The 17,924-nt window shown below is 50.4% G+C and overlaps 1 long non-coding RNA gene across 1 annotated transcript in view; it reads right to left on the bottom strand.

Annotated features, from left to right (window-relative positions):
* Positions 1-5,825: 5,825 nt before the first annotated feature.
* LOC135040511 (uncharacterized) overlaps positions 5,826-17,924 on the bottom strand; it is a 103,847-nt gene continuing 91,748 nt past the window's right edge. The window contains exon 3 of the long non-coding RNA XR_010234406.1: positions 5,826-6,010. This is a non-coding gene — a long non-coding RNA (uncharacterized LOC135040511). The remainder of the gene's footprint in view (positions 6,011-17,924) is intronic.

Raw genomic sequence — 17,924 nt, forward strand, 5'->3', positions numbered from 1 at the left:
TCTTTTCCTCTGGGCTGGGCTGTGCTGGAGTAGCTGATGTCAACGGTGGTTGTGGAACTTGACTCCGGGGAATGGCGCCAGGAAACGTGGTGACGATCCCACCACCCAGGTCATTTCCTAGGACCACATCAGTTGGGAGACCATCCATGACGGCAACTTCTCGCAACTCTGGTCCAGCTCCCCAGTCCAGGTAGACTCTTGCCATGGGAACCTCTTTCTCTGTTCCATCTGCCAGGGTGACCTTGGCAGTGCGACCCTGCAATACTGCAGCAGGATCTATAAGATGGGGGCTCACCACAGTGATTGAGGCCCCAAAGTCTCTTAGGCCTTCCCCCTGCAGGGATCCCACGTGGACCGGCTGCAGGTGCCTCCACATATTATGTAGGGGCTGTTTGGCCATGCAGGTGACTCTCTCCGCAGAGTGCACCTGTCTCTCGCCACACTCCATCGGACTGAATGGAGGGGGAACAGTCTCTGTAGGCTCGTCTCCACTCGTCAAACAAGCAAGCCGGGCTCCAGCACTCGGATTTGGGGCACGAGTCTGGGGTGCTTGGGATGCAGGACAGTTCATCCTCAGATGTCCGATTTTCCCACAGCCGTAGCACTTCTTCTCCAGTCGTGGCACCGATGATCTCTGATCAGTTGCAGAGACGCTGCGGTGCGGTTGCTGGCCAAGAGCACCCGGGTTGGAAGATGCTTGCTTTGGGGGGCGATGAGCTGAAGAGGGGTGTCCCCCTGATGGTACAGTCTTTTGGAGCTGGCTGCTGGCGGGGCGCTTCTGCCCCTGTGGCCGAATTGCCACATACTTGTCTGCTAACTGGGCAGCCATCTTTAAGCTGGGTGGCTCCCGCTCTAGCACCCACTCCTTCACTTCTGGGGCGCACCTGCGGTAGAACTGCTCCCTGCAGATCTGGTCGATCAGTGCGTCCCATGTAGTGGCTTCTGAATCCTACACCCACTTCACCACGTATTGCCGCAGCTGGGTGGCGAACTGCTCATGGGTGCTGCTAAGATTCTTGGGCAAGTATCTGAACTTCTTCCTGTAAGACTCTGGAGTGATGAAGAATCACTGGAGGAGGGCCTTCGCGACTTCGTCGTAGTTCCCACAGTCCTCCGTCACCACTCCTCGATAGGCCTCTCCATGCAGAGTGGGCACAAGGTGTCTCACCCACTCCGACTTGGGTAAATCGTGTAGTTTACAAGTCCTTTCAAAAACTTGTAAATGTCCATCAATGTCCCCCCCACTGTCTGCAAACTTGGCAAACTGAATACGTCCCGATCTGTGTACAACAGCTGACAACGGCTCCTGGGGTACCACGGCCTGTGGTGCCCGCTCCGCATGCCACATCCGGATGACAAGCATGCGTTCTTGCTCCGTTGCCCTTTCCCCCAATTCCGATCTGCTAGGGTATCCGGGCTGCCCCCCCTGGAACGTTGGGATCCTGGTCCTGCTAGGGATTGCTGGGAAACATTGCTGCTGTGAGAGAGGGCGGGGCTTGTGGGTCTCACCGATTCCTTAGGAAGGTCCACTGTTGGGCCGTCCTCTGCGATGCTGACGCCGTCAGTGCTTTCCACCTCCGCCCGATGGGACTCCTCCACGCTCATGAGCGCCGCCTTCATGACGCTTCTGGACGCGTTGGAAGGGATATCCACACCCTTCTCCTGGCACACGATCTCCAGATCATCCTTGGACATTCCGCTGAATTCCGCCATCTTGTGCGTTCTCCTGCGCTGCAGTTACTCCTCTCCTGAGTAACTCGGCTTCTCCAATCGGGTGATGAAAAGCCGCCTGGGATTATCCCACCGCTATGCCACCAATTTCTGTGACAGGACGGTTCCGTACGAAAGCACTCGCCGCTTTCGCGTCCCGTTGACTGCGCACAGAATGGAGGGTCAGGTCACACGAGGCCTGACCACATAGGGGATTCCCGCTTACCATCAGTAACCGCCTGTTACTGACTCCACCCACAGCGTTGTGGGCGGGTTTATGGTGCCACCACCAAACTCCTAACCTGCCGTGGCGTTTGGAACCACGGTTCTGCTCTGTATGTGCCGACGCACTGCCTTACCACACCTGTGTGGTGTTGACGAATCCCCACTAGCCACTTGCTAGGCCTCTACCGGTAGCTGGCGGAAGGCGGAACTTGGAGACGTTAGGTGCTTCCCTGGACAGCCGGAGGACGGGGCTATGTTTGGCATAACCCTGTAGGTCACCAGATGAAGCAATCTTCTTGAGGCAGATGAGATGTTTATTTGCTCAATAATAGCCTTAAAAAAGACTCTTCCCTATTGCTAGGGGCAACAGCATACAGCAAGATGTTCCAGCAGAATAAAGATGGTACAACTACAATACCAATCTGGAGGCACGCAGGCCTCCTTTTTATGTCAATTTTCCACACAGTACCACAGGGGGGTAAGCCCTCCCTGTCTTCTCCAACCAATCAGGTTATCGCACAAAATATAAATAAATTACATTTTACAAGGATGTCAGTAAGTGCAAAAAACAATATCCTCCTTCCTGTCACCCAGACAATGTTTGTTATCAGATTAACATTCACTATTGATAAATTTATCACATAGCTTCAAAATACAAATGTTTCTGGTCATTCACATCTTCAGGCAAACCCAGTGTTTGGGATTACAACAGGAAAGGCTATACAACACATCAAACAGTCTTCCTTCCTGTATCTGCCATTCAGGGTTCGTATATCAATTAAATCATTACATGAAACAGGTTTCAAGCCCAGAACTACTTTACATATGGGATAAGGAGATTCCCCGTCAGTAACATCCCTCTCTAAGGAACTTACACATCAAAAGGTTTTGTCATTCACATCTCTCTGCTAGGACAGGGCCAATAGCATGCCACTTCCTACTGACAGGAGATGATTATTCAGACATCTATAGTAAGTGAATTTTTCCTTTAAAATACAGGTGACCACATCTTAAATATAAATACATTTAAACATGCTGTGACAGGACGGTTCCGTACGAAAGCACTCGCCGCTTTCGCGTCCCGTTGACTGCGCACAGAATGGAGGGTCAGGTCACGCAAGACCTAACCACATAGGGGATTCCCGCTTACCGCCAGTAACCGCCTGTTACTGACTCCACCCACTGCGCTGTGGGCGGGTTTATGCTGCCACCACCAAACTCCTAACCTGCCGTGGCGCTTGGAACCACGGTTTTGCTCTGTATGTGCCGACGCACTGCCTTACCACACCTGTGTGGTGTTGACGAATCCCCACTAGCCACTTGCTAGGCCTCTACCGGTAGCTGGCGGAAGGCGGAACTTGGAGACGTTAGGTGCTTCCCTGGACAGCCGGAGGACGGAGCTATGTTTGGCATAACCCTGTAGGTCACAAGATGAAGCAATCTTCTTGAGGAAGATGATGTTTATTTGCTCAATAATAGCCTTTAAAAAGACCCTTCCTTATTGCTAGGGGCAACAGCATACAGCAAGATGTTCCAGCAGAATAAAGATGGTACAATACCATTTCCATGGGGCAACTGCCCTCCTTTTATCCTACTCCAATACACATTACCACAGGGGGTAAGCCCGCCCTGTGGTGTACAACCAATCAATGTTTACCCATGGGCTGTGCATGCCTTGGTCACATGCACAGCTAACATTGTTCCCTATGGACAGTGGGGAGTGGTCGTTCTCCTTTGACTGTCCCATCCTGGAGGATCAGGATACGCCCCGGTGCCGTTCAGTCTAGGCTGTGGGAAGTTTTCCCTCCTAAACTGACTTCTAGAAACCTGCCCGGGACCTAGCCCACTGCCTGCAGCCTGGATTTGGGCTCCAGAACTGGGCAGCCTAGATCCCCGGTCAAGGTTTCCTGGCCACTACGGGTGATCTCCATGGAGCTCCAGAAAAGCACTCAGCTTGTTTCAAAGCTGAGCTTCTCCTCTATCTTCCAAGCCAACTTTCAAGTGTGAGGCTGGAAGGGAAAGGATTCCGTTTTTGGGGAAAAGGTCTGGGAGAATCCATCAGCCTGCACAGCCATGGATTCCCCCCTCCTGGGACACACAACCAAGTAAGTGCATTTTACCTTTAAATACATCACATTTAAAATACACTGTACATTCTCCTCTAAATATACACTGAGCCTGTGCCCTGCACAGGCTCCACATGCCTAGGCACTGCAGTGCCTTACAACACCCTGTATATGTTATTACATTTAAAACAATGTCTTTGTTTTTCTACATACTGTCCCCTAGTCCTGCAGCCTGGCTGCTAGGGCTCTGTCTGTGCTGAAGGTATGGGGCTGGTTTCCCCCATCCTCCAGCCTGCCTGTAACGCCCGCCACTGGGGTCCAGGGAGCTGGCTCTCCCTGTCCCCCCAGTGTGGCACTCACTCAGTGGCCTCGCCGCACAGTGCGGCGCACCCCCCTGATCCGAAGCCCGGCGGCCCGGGACACTTGTCCCGGCCGCCGTGGCTCTGTGTCCTTTCTAGCGCTGAGGTGCCGGGAGCGTAGCTCCCAGACCCCAGCACTCACTGCCTAATCATCCCCCCGCCGCTAGGGAGCCGGCTAGCCCGGTCCCCCATGAGCGGCACACTCTGGTGGCCTCGCCGCGCAGGGGGCCGGCTAGCACGGTCCCCTTTATGCGGCGCTGAGATCCGGTGCCCTCGCCGCAGCGTCCGGCGGGGAGCCGGGCTGCGGCGCACCCCCCCTTTCCGCTCAACAGCCCGGGACGTTCGTCCCGGCTGCCGCGGCTGGCCACCTCCGATGGGCTGAGGCGCCGGGAGCAGAGCTCCCAGCCCCCCAGGAGAGGCAACCACAGAGCGCGCTGCAGCGGGAGCTGAGCTCCCACCCGCAGCGGCTCACCCTTCTCCCCTGGCGCACACACAGCTCAGTGCGCCGGGTCTGTGCTCACCGCTGCCGGGAGCGGAGCTCCCGGACTCCGGCGGCGCACACCCGATGGCTGCAGCGGGAGCTGATCTCCCGGCTGCAGCGGTTCCCCTCTCCCCCGGCGCGCACACTCTGCCCTCACTGCCGCGGTCGCTGGAGAGGTCCGGGACCGCGGCACTTTGTTAAAATACATTTTTAGGCATTTGTACAAACACGGCACCTAGCACCCACAATATTTTAAATATGGCGCCAAGCGCCCATTGTCCCGATAATGGCGCCGGGCACTAGGGGTTAACCCCTTCAGTGCCGCGGCGGCCATTTTCCACGTGGGCTGGGGGCCTCTCCGGCCACACATGCATTCCTGCAATTGTACACAGAGCACTACATATGACATGTTAAGACACATCATTAAACATATTTTTAAACAGTCTGCGCCCAGCGCCGTAAGTACATTTAACAGTGACGCCAGGCGCCTATTGTCCGCAACATGGCGCCGGGCACTAGGGGTTAACCCCTTCAGTGCTGCAGCGCCCATTGTCCACGTGGGCTGGGGGTCTCTCCAGCCACAGACCCACATAATGCATCATTCAAAACAAAGACATGGCCACTAAATATCCTGTACTTATATTCTGTATATAGGCATGACCCTTGTATAATTGCAGCTGTATCTGCATCTGAAATGCCATGTCACAGTGTTTTCTCGTATTTTGTGTGTGACTGTGTGTATTTTGTATGTCAGTCACACAGTCACACACAGAATATAGGCATGCTGCATATCATTGTAATCAGCAGCATCTGCCTGTGCGTCCTATTGCTTTACGTTGTGTCTAAGACGCTCACCGGTAGAGAGTCACCCGGCACTCATATATGTAACGTGACTTATAGCGCACAGATGTACGAGGACAGTCCTGTCTTACAGCTAAGGCTTCTATCAGCAGTGACCTATGTTCAGCGAGTACTCACACTTTGTATAGCAGATGACACAATTTCATGGATCTCAGAGGACACTCGGGAGCTGCTCATTGCAGAGACAGGGAAAGATGATTACTAAGAGTGAGGCAGTGGATCCAAAATATGGCGTCAGGATAACATCAGCCTTGTCAGCCCTTCTCCTTATCGCGCTCTCGCCGTGGGAGACGTTGGCGCATCATACCCTAGGACACCAAAACACAAACAGAACATTGTGTAATGCTTTCATTATTGTAGATCAACACATGCAATAAACACAACAATTATTATTATCCTATAGTTATATGGCGCCACAAGGGATCCACAGCGCCCAGTTACAGAGTACATAAAGAAATAAGCAAAACAGGAAAACAGTGACTTACAGTACAAGACGATATAGGACAAGTGTAGGGTATCATCAGCAGACAACACGGAAATAAGAATCAGGGTGGCAGATAACCGGGGGATTTGGTGCCGTCGAATGGAATATGTAGTAGAAGATGGTTTAAGTAAGAGAAGGAAATGCACATGAGGGAAGAGGGCCCTGCTCATAAGAGCTTACATTCTAAAGGGGAGGGGCCAACAAACAGTGGTGACACAGATGGGTTAGACAGTGAGAGTTGAACAGTAGATGAGGATGAAAGTTGGATGGGTTTGGTGAAGAAGTGGGACTTGAGAGCCCGTTTGAAGTTCTGTAGAGAGGTGGAGAGTCTGAAGGGGAGAGGTAGGGAATTCCAGAGAAAGGGAGCAGCACAGGAGAAATCTTGGAGGTAGGAGTGGGAGGAAGTAATCAGTAGGCAGGAGAGTCAGAGTGCATCAGCAGAGGGAAGAGGACGGGTGGGAGAGTAAAGGGAGATAAGATCAGAGATGTAGATGGGAGAGGAGTGGGTGAGGGCTTTGTAAGTGAATGTGAGAAGCTTGAAATGGATTCTGAAAGGGAAGGGGAGCCAATGAAGGTCTTGTAGGAGAGGAGAGGTGGACGTAGTGCGTTTGGTGAGGAAGATGAGCCAGGCTGCAGCTTTGAGGATAGATTGGAGTGGAGAGAAGTGTATGTCAGGGAGGCCAGTCAGGAGAAGATTACAGTAGTCCAGTCTGGAGATGACCAGTGAGTGGACATCCAAGTAGAGATAGCAGAGAGACAGCTGTAGATAGGAGTGAGGGAGAGGTCCGGGGAGGAAAGGTAAATTTGAGTATTATCAGCATAGAGATGATATTGTAAGTCAGAAGAGCTAATGAGCTCACCTAATGAGGATGTATAGAGAGAGAAAAGGAGAGGACCAAGAACAGAGCCTTGGGGGAAGTGCTAAAGTACGTAACTTAGAGCTGGTCATTATAATTAATCTGCTATGTATGTTGGTTCATTTTGTTCAATAATATTTTTTATATAAAATACATTTTGCTAAATATTTTACATATTTTTTTATTTCCTTTTTTTTACAGTGTTAAAATCATTAGTAATAATCATAACTTTTTCAAAATGAAGAAAATATCCGAATATTCACTTGAATTGCGTGGCAACATTCAAACGCTTTCTGAAGAAGACTATACAAATTGCTAAAAGATTATAAATTCCACGGTCTAGTTAACATCAGTGATCGCGCTGATCCAAAAAAAAAGTGGGTCCCAGGGACCCCTCACTTTCAAAAATTGGGGTCCTACCGGTCCTTTTCTGGGTCCCATCGAAATGAAGGTTCTTATTAATCTTAATCTTGTTTGGACACTACAAAAGTGTTGCAAGGTGGGGGGATGGGGTGACAGTGCTGCTGGGCTGTGTAGCATGCAGGACACCCTGCACCAGACCTGTATCTAGACATTTTGGTGCCCTTAGGCAGAAAGTGAATTGGTGTTCCACCTTAATAGATCGCAAAGTATAGGCAGTGCGCGCCAAAGGCGCGCCGCAAAATTTGAGGGGCGTGGCTTCATGGGGAAGGGGCGTGACCACATAATAGTGCCAATTCACATTACACCACACAGTAGTGCCACTTATACAGATTGCACCAGGTAGAACCTCCTATACACACTGCGCCAGGTAGAGCACGTTATACACACTGCGCCAGGTAGAGCACGTTATACACACTGCGCCAGGTAGAGAACGTTATACACACTGCGCCAGGTAGAGCACGTTATACATATTGCACCAGGTAGAGCACATTATACATATTGCACCAGGTACAGCATGTTATACACTTTGCTCCAGGTACAGCTCGCTATACACTTTGCTCCAAGTAGAGCACATTATACACATTGCACCAGGTAGAGCACTTTATACACATTGCTCCAGGCAGAGCACGTTATACACATTACGCCAGGTAGAGCACTTTATACACATTGCGCCCGTTAGAGCGCATTATTATACACATTGCGCCCAGTAGAGCACGTTATATACATTGCACCAGGTAGAGCACGTTATATACATTGCACCAGGTAGAGCACATATAAACATTGCACCAGGTAGAACACTTAAGACACATTGCACCAGGTAAATCAAATATAAACATTGCACCAGGTAGAGCACGTTATACACAATGCGACCGGTAGAGCACGTTATACACACTGCACCAGGTAGAGCACGTTATACACAATGCGACCGGTAGAGCACGTTATACACAATGCACCAGGTAGAGCACGTTATACACATTGCACCAGGTAGAGCACGTTACACACATTGCAGCAGGCAGAGCACGTTACACACATTGCGCCAGGCAGAGCACGTTACACACATTGCGCCAGGCAGAGCACGTTACACACATTGCGCCAGGTAGAGCACGTTACACACATTGCGCCAGGTAGAGCACGTTACACACATTGCGCCAGGCAGAGCACGTTACACACATTGCGCCAGGTAGAGCACGTTATACACATTGCGCCAGGTAGAGCACGTTACACACATTGCGCCAGGTAGAGCACGTTACACACATTGCGCCAGGCAGAGCACGTTACACACATTGCGCCAGGTAGAGCACGTTACACACATTGCGCCAGGTAGAGCACGTTATACACAATGCACCAGGCAGAGCACGTTACACACATTGCGCCAGGTAGAGCACGTTATACACAATGCACCAGGCAGAGCAAGTTATACACATTGCGCCAGGTAGAGCGCCGAGACACATTGCACCAGGTAGAGCACCGAGACACATTGCATCATACCCCGGGCACACACACAGCAGCTACCCACCACACACCCTGGACGCGCGCACACACACACACACAGCATCTGCCCACCTTATACTCCGGACGCACACACACACAGCATCTGCCCACCTTATACCCCGGACGCACACACAGCATCTGCCCACCTTATACTCCGGACGCACACACAGCATCTGCCCACCTTATACTCCGGACGCACACACAGCATCTGCCCACCTTATACCCCGGACGCACACACAGCATCTGCCCACCTTATACCCCGGGCACACTCACAGCATCTGCCCACCTTATACCCCGGGCACACTCACAGCATCTGCCCACCTTATACCCCGGGCACACACAGCATCTGCCCACCTTATACCCCGGACGCACACACAGCATCTGCCCACCTTATACCCCGGGCACACTCACAGCATCTGCCCACCTTATACCCCGGACACACTCACAGCATCTGCCCACCTTATACCCCGGACGCACACACAGCATCTGCCCACCTTATACCCCGGGCACACACAGCATCTGCCCACCTTATACCCCGGGCACACACAGCATCTGCCCACCTTATACCCCGTGCACACACACAGCATCTGCCCACCTTATACCCCGGGCACACACAGCATCTGCCCACCTTATACCCCGGGCACACACACAGCATCTGCCCACCTTATACCCCGTGCACACACACAGCATCTGCCCACCTCATACCCCGGGCACACTCAGCAGCTGACCACCTCGTATCCGGGGCACACTCAGCAGCTGCCCACCTCATACTCCAGGCACACACACACACACATCTGCCCACCTCATAATCACCCCCCTCTTATACCCCGTGTACACACCCAGTAATTGCCCCCCAACCCCCATACAACCAGGACACACAAGCAGTAATTTAACCTTCTCTCCTTATACCCCAGGCACACACCCAGCAATTGCCCCCCCCTCCCAAACAACTCGGACACACAAGCAGTAACTGACCATCTCCCCTTGTACCCCAGGCACACACACACTAACTGGCCCCCTCCACTTACACACCACAACAGTGCAAGCACCTCCTCGCTGGCAGAGCCCATATGGCAGGCACGGCGAGAGCCGGCAGCCAGAAGTCCGTTTACAGCAGCGCGGAGACCGGGATGGCGGGAGATGTACACCGCACACACACACACACACACACACACACACTGGCCGGCGCTCAGAGCGGCTGTCAGGAGCGGTGGGGAAACTGACCTGGGGAGAGGCGGTGCGCTCAGTCCATGAGCACGGGCGCCGGAGCGGAGGGTTCAGGCAACAGCAAGTCTGTGATGAATCGGCGCCTCCGCGGTGCTCACCTTCTCCCGCCATAGTCACAGGCATCAATCACTGACTTAACAGGAAGTGATTGGCTGCTGCAACAGAGCGCGTCCCCGGGGACTCGCCCATTTCAGAAAAGTGAGTCACCTTCCCTCAAAATCGGGTAAAATACGCGCTATAGCGTGTTTTTGCGATCACTGAACATATACATAAGCTCCTCCATACATACACGTACAAACGTGACTAAAAAACATTCTGGATGACCCAGGTATACATAAAAAAAGGAAGATAAACATATTATTGTAATGAGTAAGCGAAACCAAAGACTCCTGGGAGCTGCAATCAAAGAAGAACTCAAGAAAAATAGACAAACTCCAGTTTCAGCTGATACAGTTACTAGACGTCTGCGTAATGTAGGTCTAAATGGCCGCATAGCGCACAGAAAACCATTCCGGAGGTCTGTGCGTAAAAATGCCTTTGATGGTCCAAAGAACACCGGTATTGGACGCTGGATCAGTGGGAAAAAGTGTTTTAGACTAATAAATCCAAATTGTAACTTTTTGGAACCAGAAGATGTCAGTATGTTGGAGGAATGGTTGGAGAACGTGTGTTGGATAATATGTCATACCGTTACACATGGCGGTGGTCGTGTTATGATTTGAGTGGTGTTGGTGGAGGAAAGGTTGGAGATTTAGTTCAGATAACATCAGCTATGGATAAGATACAATACCACAGTATTTTAGTACATCACACTGTACCGAGTAAAATATTGGAAAGGGGTTAATCATGCAACCAGATAGCAACCCCAAGCACACATCTAATCTGTGTATCAATCATGTGAAAAATAAAGACAAGCAGAAGGTTCTACAAGCTATGACATGGCTAGTGTTCATTCTAGCACCCTGCACCTTTCAAAATCCGTGCAGTTCCTCTATCCTGCCTGGGGTGTCACTCTCTGCTCTGGTGCTTCTCAGCACACACAGGTCTGTATCACAGCACTGAGTAACAGTTCAGAGTGTGCTGAGAAGCACCACAGCAGAGAGCGACACCCCAGGCAGGAAAGAGGAACTGCACGGATTTTGAAAGGTGCAGGGTGCTAGAAAGAACACCACAAGGCCCCTCAGTCACCGGATCTCAGTCCCACTGAGAAACCCTGGGAAGAATTAGACAGAAAAGTTTGTGTAATGGCTTCAACAAAAAGTAAGGACTTATGGGAATGTCTGAACGAGGCCTGGAAGCCATAACTTCTGAAACTTTAGAAAAGTTGATGTCTCGAGTGCCCAAATTATATGAAGCAGTGATACGCGCCAAAGGAGGATACATTGGGGAAAGGCAAATGTAATCTAAAATGTATATTATACTATAAAATAAGTAATTTGGATAATGTTTAGATACAATATCATGTGAAGCATTACTATGAATATATTTCACTATATTTTGTCTTTTAGTAATGTGACCGGACGGTCCCGTACAACAGCCCTCACCGCTTTCGCGTCTCGGCCCCAGTACACAGAATGGATGCTTAGGTCACATCGGATCTGGCCACATAGGGGATTCCCACTTACCGCCAGTAACCGCCTGTTACTGACTCCACCCACTGCGTAGTGGGTGGGTTTACACTGCCACCACCAAACTCCTAACCTGCCATGGCGTTTGGAACCACAGTTCTTCTCTGTATGCGTCGACACGCCGCCTTACCACACCTGTGTAGTGCTGACGAATCCCCACTAGTCATGACGAATCCCCACTAGTCACTTGACTAGGCCTCTGCCGGTAGCGGTCGTCTTGAGGCAGATGATGTTTATTTGCCAACAAATAGTTCTGAAAAGAACTCAGCAATACAGCAAGATGTTACAGCAGAAAGTAGTTGGTAGAATACACTTTTCATGGGGCAGCTGCCCTCCTTTTATCCTACTCCAATACACAATACCACAGGGGGTAAGTCCGCCCTGTGGTTTACAACCAATCAATGTTTACCCATGTGCTGTGCATGCCTTGGTCACATGCACAGCTACCATTGTCTTCTATGGACAGTGGGGAGTGGTCACTCTCCTTTGACTGTCCCATCCTGGAGGATCAGGATACGCCTTTGTGCCGTTCAGTCTAGGTTGGGGGAAGTTTTTCCCGCCTAAACTTACTTCCAGAAACCTGCCCGGGACCTAGCCCACTATCTGCAGCCTGGGTTCGGGCTCCACAGCTGGGCAGCCTAGATCCCCGGTCAGGGTCTCCTGCTCATCAAAGGCAATCTCTGTGGAGCTCCAGAAAAACACTCTGCTTGTTTTAAAGCTGAGCTTTTCCTCTCTCTTCCAATGCCACTTTTAAGTTTGAGGCTAGAAGAGAAAGCATTCAATTTTTGGGGAATCTAACAGCCCGCACAGCCATGGATTCCCCCCTCCTGGGACACACAACCAAGTAAGTGCATTTTACCGGCTGAACCAGTCCCCTGTGTGCGGCGCTGAACTCTGGGCTCGCCGCAGTGTCCGGCGGTGATCCGGGCTGCGGCGCACACCACCCTTCTGAAGCCCGGCAGCTCGGGATGCTCATCCCACCCGATGTGGCTCTGTGCCTCCTTGTAGTGCTGAAGCGCCAGGAGCACAGCTCCCGTCCCCCAGCGGCGGCACACCCTAAGCGCTGCAATGGGGGCTGATCTCCCGGCTGCAGCGGCTCCCCCTTCTCCGTAGCGCTGAGGTGCCAGGAGCGTAGCACAGCACACACACATCGGCTCTCCCTTCTCCCCCAGCAGGCACACACAGGTCAGCATGCCTGGGGGCTGTACTCACTGCCGCAGTTGCCGGAGAGGTCCGGGACCGCGGCGCAACAATAGGTTCTAAAAATAATTTTTTTCATACACGGCGCCCAGCACCCAATACATTTTAAAGGTGGCACCTAGCGCCAGTGCACAGTTTAAAAAGTGGCACCAAGCCTAATGGCGCCGGGTACCAGGGGTTAACCCCTTCAGTGCCACGGCCGCCACTGTCCATGTGGCCACCAGGGGCTGTCCGGCCACAAGAAACAATTATTTTCCATGGGCAACGACTATTGCACACTAGCATACATTATATATATGGGATGTAGTTAAAATGCCACCGGACGGGATCCCGGCAGCCGGAGTACCGACGCCAGAATCCGGACTGGTGGCATAATTCCGTCATCAAAGTCCCAACGGTGCTCGGGTTCCCAGCATCAAAATACCGACATATGCATACATATACATACACGCACAATGTAGACAACAGTGATTGGACATCCCCACACAAGCAATGGTGAGCTGCTGCACAGACATATGTTCATGAAGGTATACAACGGGAAGAGCGGCATGGATCAGATCACTTGCTAATGACATGGCTTGCCAGAAGGAGCTGACCGAGTAACGGGATCATCACAGGCTGCTGGATCGGAGGTATGAGAGTGACAAGGAGGGTTCCTAGATCCACTGTGTCTGGTGTCATTAGTGCGTGACAGAAGAACGGCCATTGCAGGAATGGCCCTCACCCTAGAAGACCCCCAAACTGCAGCCCAGGGACCGGAGAGTGCTGACCAGGGATCGGAGCAGGGTGCGCCCCATGTATATCATTGTACACTCTAGTGCCGCTTTCCACAGGAACACTTGGTAGGGACGCCCGTGCACTTGGGTGTTATGGGCGAGCAGCTGTGAACCTGGAATCACAAAGAAGAACGCAGGCCAGCGCTTACCATGGTGTAATGAGCGCAGAACCTGCACAGGGGAACAATGGCGGTGAGTGTTATGGAGTGACGGATCAGATGGACGTGTTTGGTGATTGCCAGGAGAATGACTGATGCCAGGGTGTGCAGTACAGCGTGGAGGTGGTGGCGTTATGCTGTGCCATGGGGGCACTATGTGTAACTCTGCTCCCTGCATTGTGGCAGTTCTGCGGAAACAACAGATGGTTTTATCAGGATGACAATGCCACCTGTCATGGTTCCCGGGCGACGCTGGAATGGTATACAGAGAGTTCAGTAACCTGGATGAAGTCCAGATCTTTACCCCACTGAGAACATCTGGGATGAACTGAAGAGGCGGGTGTGTTCCAGGGCGACTTGATCTTCAGTGTCACAGTACGTGAGGTGGAATAGCAAATCATAGCGCCTGCTGGCGTCCAGGAACTTGTGAGAGAGTCTGCAGTAATCAGTGCACGTGGTGCACCTACACAGTACTGACGTCATCTCACTGATCTATTGCTGGCAGTGTCCAATCACTTCTGTCCAGTGTATACTGATTATACTCATACTAGATAAATACACAGTATACAGTGTTACACACCATATATATTTATATATCTCTATATATACACACACACACACACATTGTGTATGTGTGTGTATATACAGTATATATTGTAACACTGTAGGGGTGCAAGGTGCCTTTTCCCGGGGAATATGGCAGCCCGCAGCAGCTGAGGAACAACACAAGTCCAGTTTCTGGTACAACTGACCCCGGCCAGTTTTATTGAAACAGAAAATAAAACAAACCCCAAAATAAAAATACCTTGCCTGTCCGGCACTAACTAAACATAAGATGTTCCTAACTGTCACTAAACAAAACACAGAGTTCTTCAGTACATACTGTATAGCTTACTTGCATCAGAAAGCGTGTCTCTCACACACAGATCCTGCAGCCTTCCCAGGCAGTCTGCCCATACTAATCAGGTTAGAAGCACTATATCACTCTTACACAGCTGAAACCCTGATTAGCCCTCTGTGAGGCCAAAGACCCGAACTGGGCCCAATGTCTAGAACTCGCCTTATCTCTCTCTCAGAGCCTTTTCCCAGCTTTTACAGCAAACTGAAAAGGTTCAGACAAAACAAAAAGCATTTTTCCTAGAAGTTAACATTTTCTAAAACATGTAAGACAAGAACCTGGGACAAATATACCTGCCCTCAAACACTATCCCAGTGTTCTTGTCACATATCCCCCTCCCCTGTTTCGACCTAGGGGCCGGAACACTTGTAGCCCCCAAACAGAAGATGCGAGACAATGCATCTGCGTTGGCCAATTGTGTTCCCGGTCTATGTTCGACAGTAAACTTAAAGTCCTGCAACGCTAGAAACCATCTAGTTACACGAGCATTCTTGCCTCTATTTACATACATCCATTTTAAAGGGGCATGGTCTGTCACTAGTCTGAATTGTCTACCCAAGAGGTAATATCTGAAGGGATCTAGTGCCCACTTAATGGCCAAAGCCTCCTTTTCCACAATGGCATACCTTTTTTCATGCTCATTGAGTTTCCTACTCAAATAAATGATAGGGTGTTCGTCCCCATCTCTGGTTTGGGACAGCACAGCACCTATCCCAACCTCTGAGGCATCTGTCTGTACCACAAATTCTTTTGAAAAATCTGGTGTTATCAACACCGGTTGTGAACACAAAGCCACTTTTAATGCTTGGACCACATTTGACTGCTTCCCTTTGGTAAGGTCTGACAACGGCACCGCTGTGGTCGCAAAATTAGGAATAAACCGTCTATAGTACCCAGTAATTCCCAAAAAAGCCCTTACCTGTTTTTTATTCACTGGACGAGGCCAGTTTTGAATAGCATCAACTTTATTCAATTGGGGCCTAATCAGACCTCTGCCTATGGTGAAGCCCAAGTATTTGACCTCCTCCATTGCGAGGCAGCACTTCTTTGGGTTAGCAGTTAACCCTGCCTCTCTGATTGAGTCCAGTACTGCTTGTACTTTAACCAAATGGGACCCCCAGTCTGTACTGTGAATTACCACATCATCCAAATAGGCAGCTGCATATTTTCTATGGGGCCTCAAAATTTTATCCATCGCCCGTTGAAAGGTTGCTGGAGCCCCATGCAACCCAAAGGGTAACATCTTATACTGGTACAGCCCCTCCGGAACCGAAAAGGCTGTTTTTTCTTTGGCGCTATCAGATAAAGGTATTTGCCAGTAACCTTTGGTCAGGTCCAATGTGGTGAGAAACCTGGCTGTTCCCAGCCTTTCTACAAGCTCATCCACAAGGGGCATGGGGTATGCGTCAAACTTGGACACCTCATTTAACTTACGAAAGTCATTACAGAAGCGTATGCTACCGTCGGGCTTCGGGATGAGCACTATGGGACTGGACCACTCACTGTTAGACTCCTCTATGACTCCAAGTTCTAACATGGTTTTAACTTCCTTAGAAATAGCTTCTCGCTGAGCTTCAGGAATCCTATATGGCTTTAAATGAACCCTGACCCCTGGTTCTGTGACAATGTCATGTTTTATTATGGTCGTTCGGCCAGGCAGCTCTGAAAATACCTCCCTATTTTGGATGAGAAATTCTTTAACCTGATTGTTCTGATCAGCTGATAATGTCTCTGACACCTTCACTGCGGGAAGCAACCGGGGTGAAGACACCGAAGGGCAAGGCTCCGCTGACAGAGACAACCTATCTTTCCAGGGTTTGATTAAGTTAACATGGTAGATCTGTTCGGGTTTTCTCTTTCCCGGCTGGTATACTTTGTAATTAACCTCATTCACTTTTTCCCTAATCTCAAATGGACCCTGCCATTTAGCTAGGAATTTGCTTTCCACAGTGGGTACCAAAACAAGAACTCTATCTCCAGGAGCAAATTCCCGTATCTTGGCACTCCGGTTATAGACCCTCTGTTGAGCACTTTGGGCCTGTTCCATGTGCTCTCTGACAACAGGTACCACGGCTGCAATCCTATCCTGCATTTGTGTTACATGCTCAATAACGCTTCTATAAGAAGTGGGCTGTCCTTCCCACGTCTCTTTGGCAATATCCAACAGCCCTCTGGGGTGTCTACCATACAACAAATCAAATGGAGAAAACCCCGTAGAGGACTGAGGGACTTCTCTGATGGCCATTAACAAGTAGGGCAACAAACAATCCCAGTTTTTCCCATCTCTCTCAACAACCTTTTTTAACATACTTTTTAATGTTTTATTAAACCTTTCCACCAACCCGTCAGTTTGGGGATGGTAGATGGACGTCCTGAGGTGAGTGACCTTAAATAACTTGCACAATTCTTTCATGATCCTTGACATAAATGGAGTACCTTGGTCAGTAAAAATTTCTTTTGGTATTCCCACTCTACTAAATACCTGCACCAGCTCCCTAGCTATCGCCTTGGTTGTGATAGTGCGTAAAGGGACAGCCTCAGGATATCGAGTGGCATAGTCCATAATTACCAGGATATACTGATGGCCCCGAGCAGACTTTAACAAGGGCCCCACGAGATCCATGGCTATTCTGTCAAACGGGACCTCTATAATAGGCATGGGAACTAGTGGGCTCCTGAAATGGGGTCTAGGGGCATGATACTGGCATTCAGGACAGGAAGAACAATATTCAGACACTTCTTTATAAACCCCTGGCCAAAAGAACCTTTGTAAAACTCTTTCAGTGGTTTTTTCTGCCCCTAAATGTCCTGCGGTAACGTGACTATGAGCTAAATCTAGTACCGTTCTCCGATAAGGCTGGGGAACTACCAGCTGTTCCACCACATCCTCACCCCTTTTGACAATGTGGTACAAGAGCTCATTACAGATGGCCATGTGGGGATACGTAACCCTGTCACCTGGTACCACAGGTTCCCCATTAACAATCTTAACATTCTCTCTAGCCTTTATCAAGGTAGGATCCTTTAACTGTTCAGACGCAAACAGATCCTTCTTTACCTCCAGGTCAGGCACGCTTTCA

This window comes from Pseudophryne corroboree, unplaced genomic scaffold, assembly GCF_028390025.1.
Source record: "Pseudophryne corroboree isolate aPseCor3 unplaced genomic scaffold, aPseCor3.hap2 scaffold_740, whole genome shotgun sequence".
NCBI lineage: Eukaryota > Metazoa > Chordata > Amphibia > Anura > Myobatrachidae > Pseudophryne > Pseudophryne corroboree.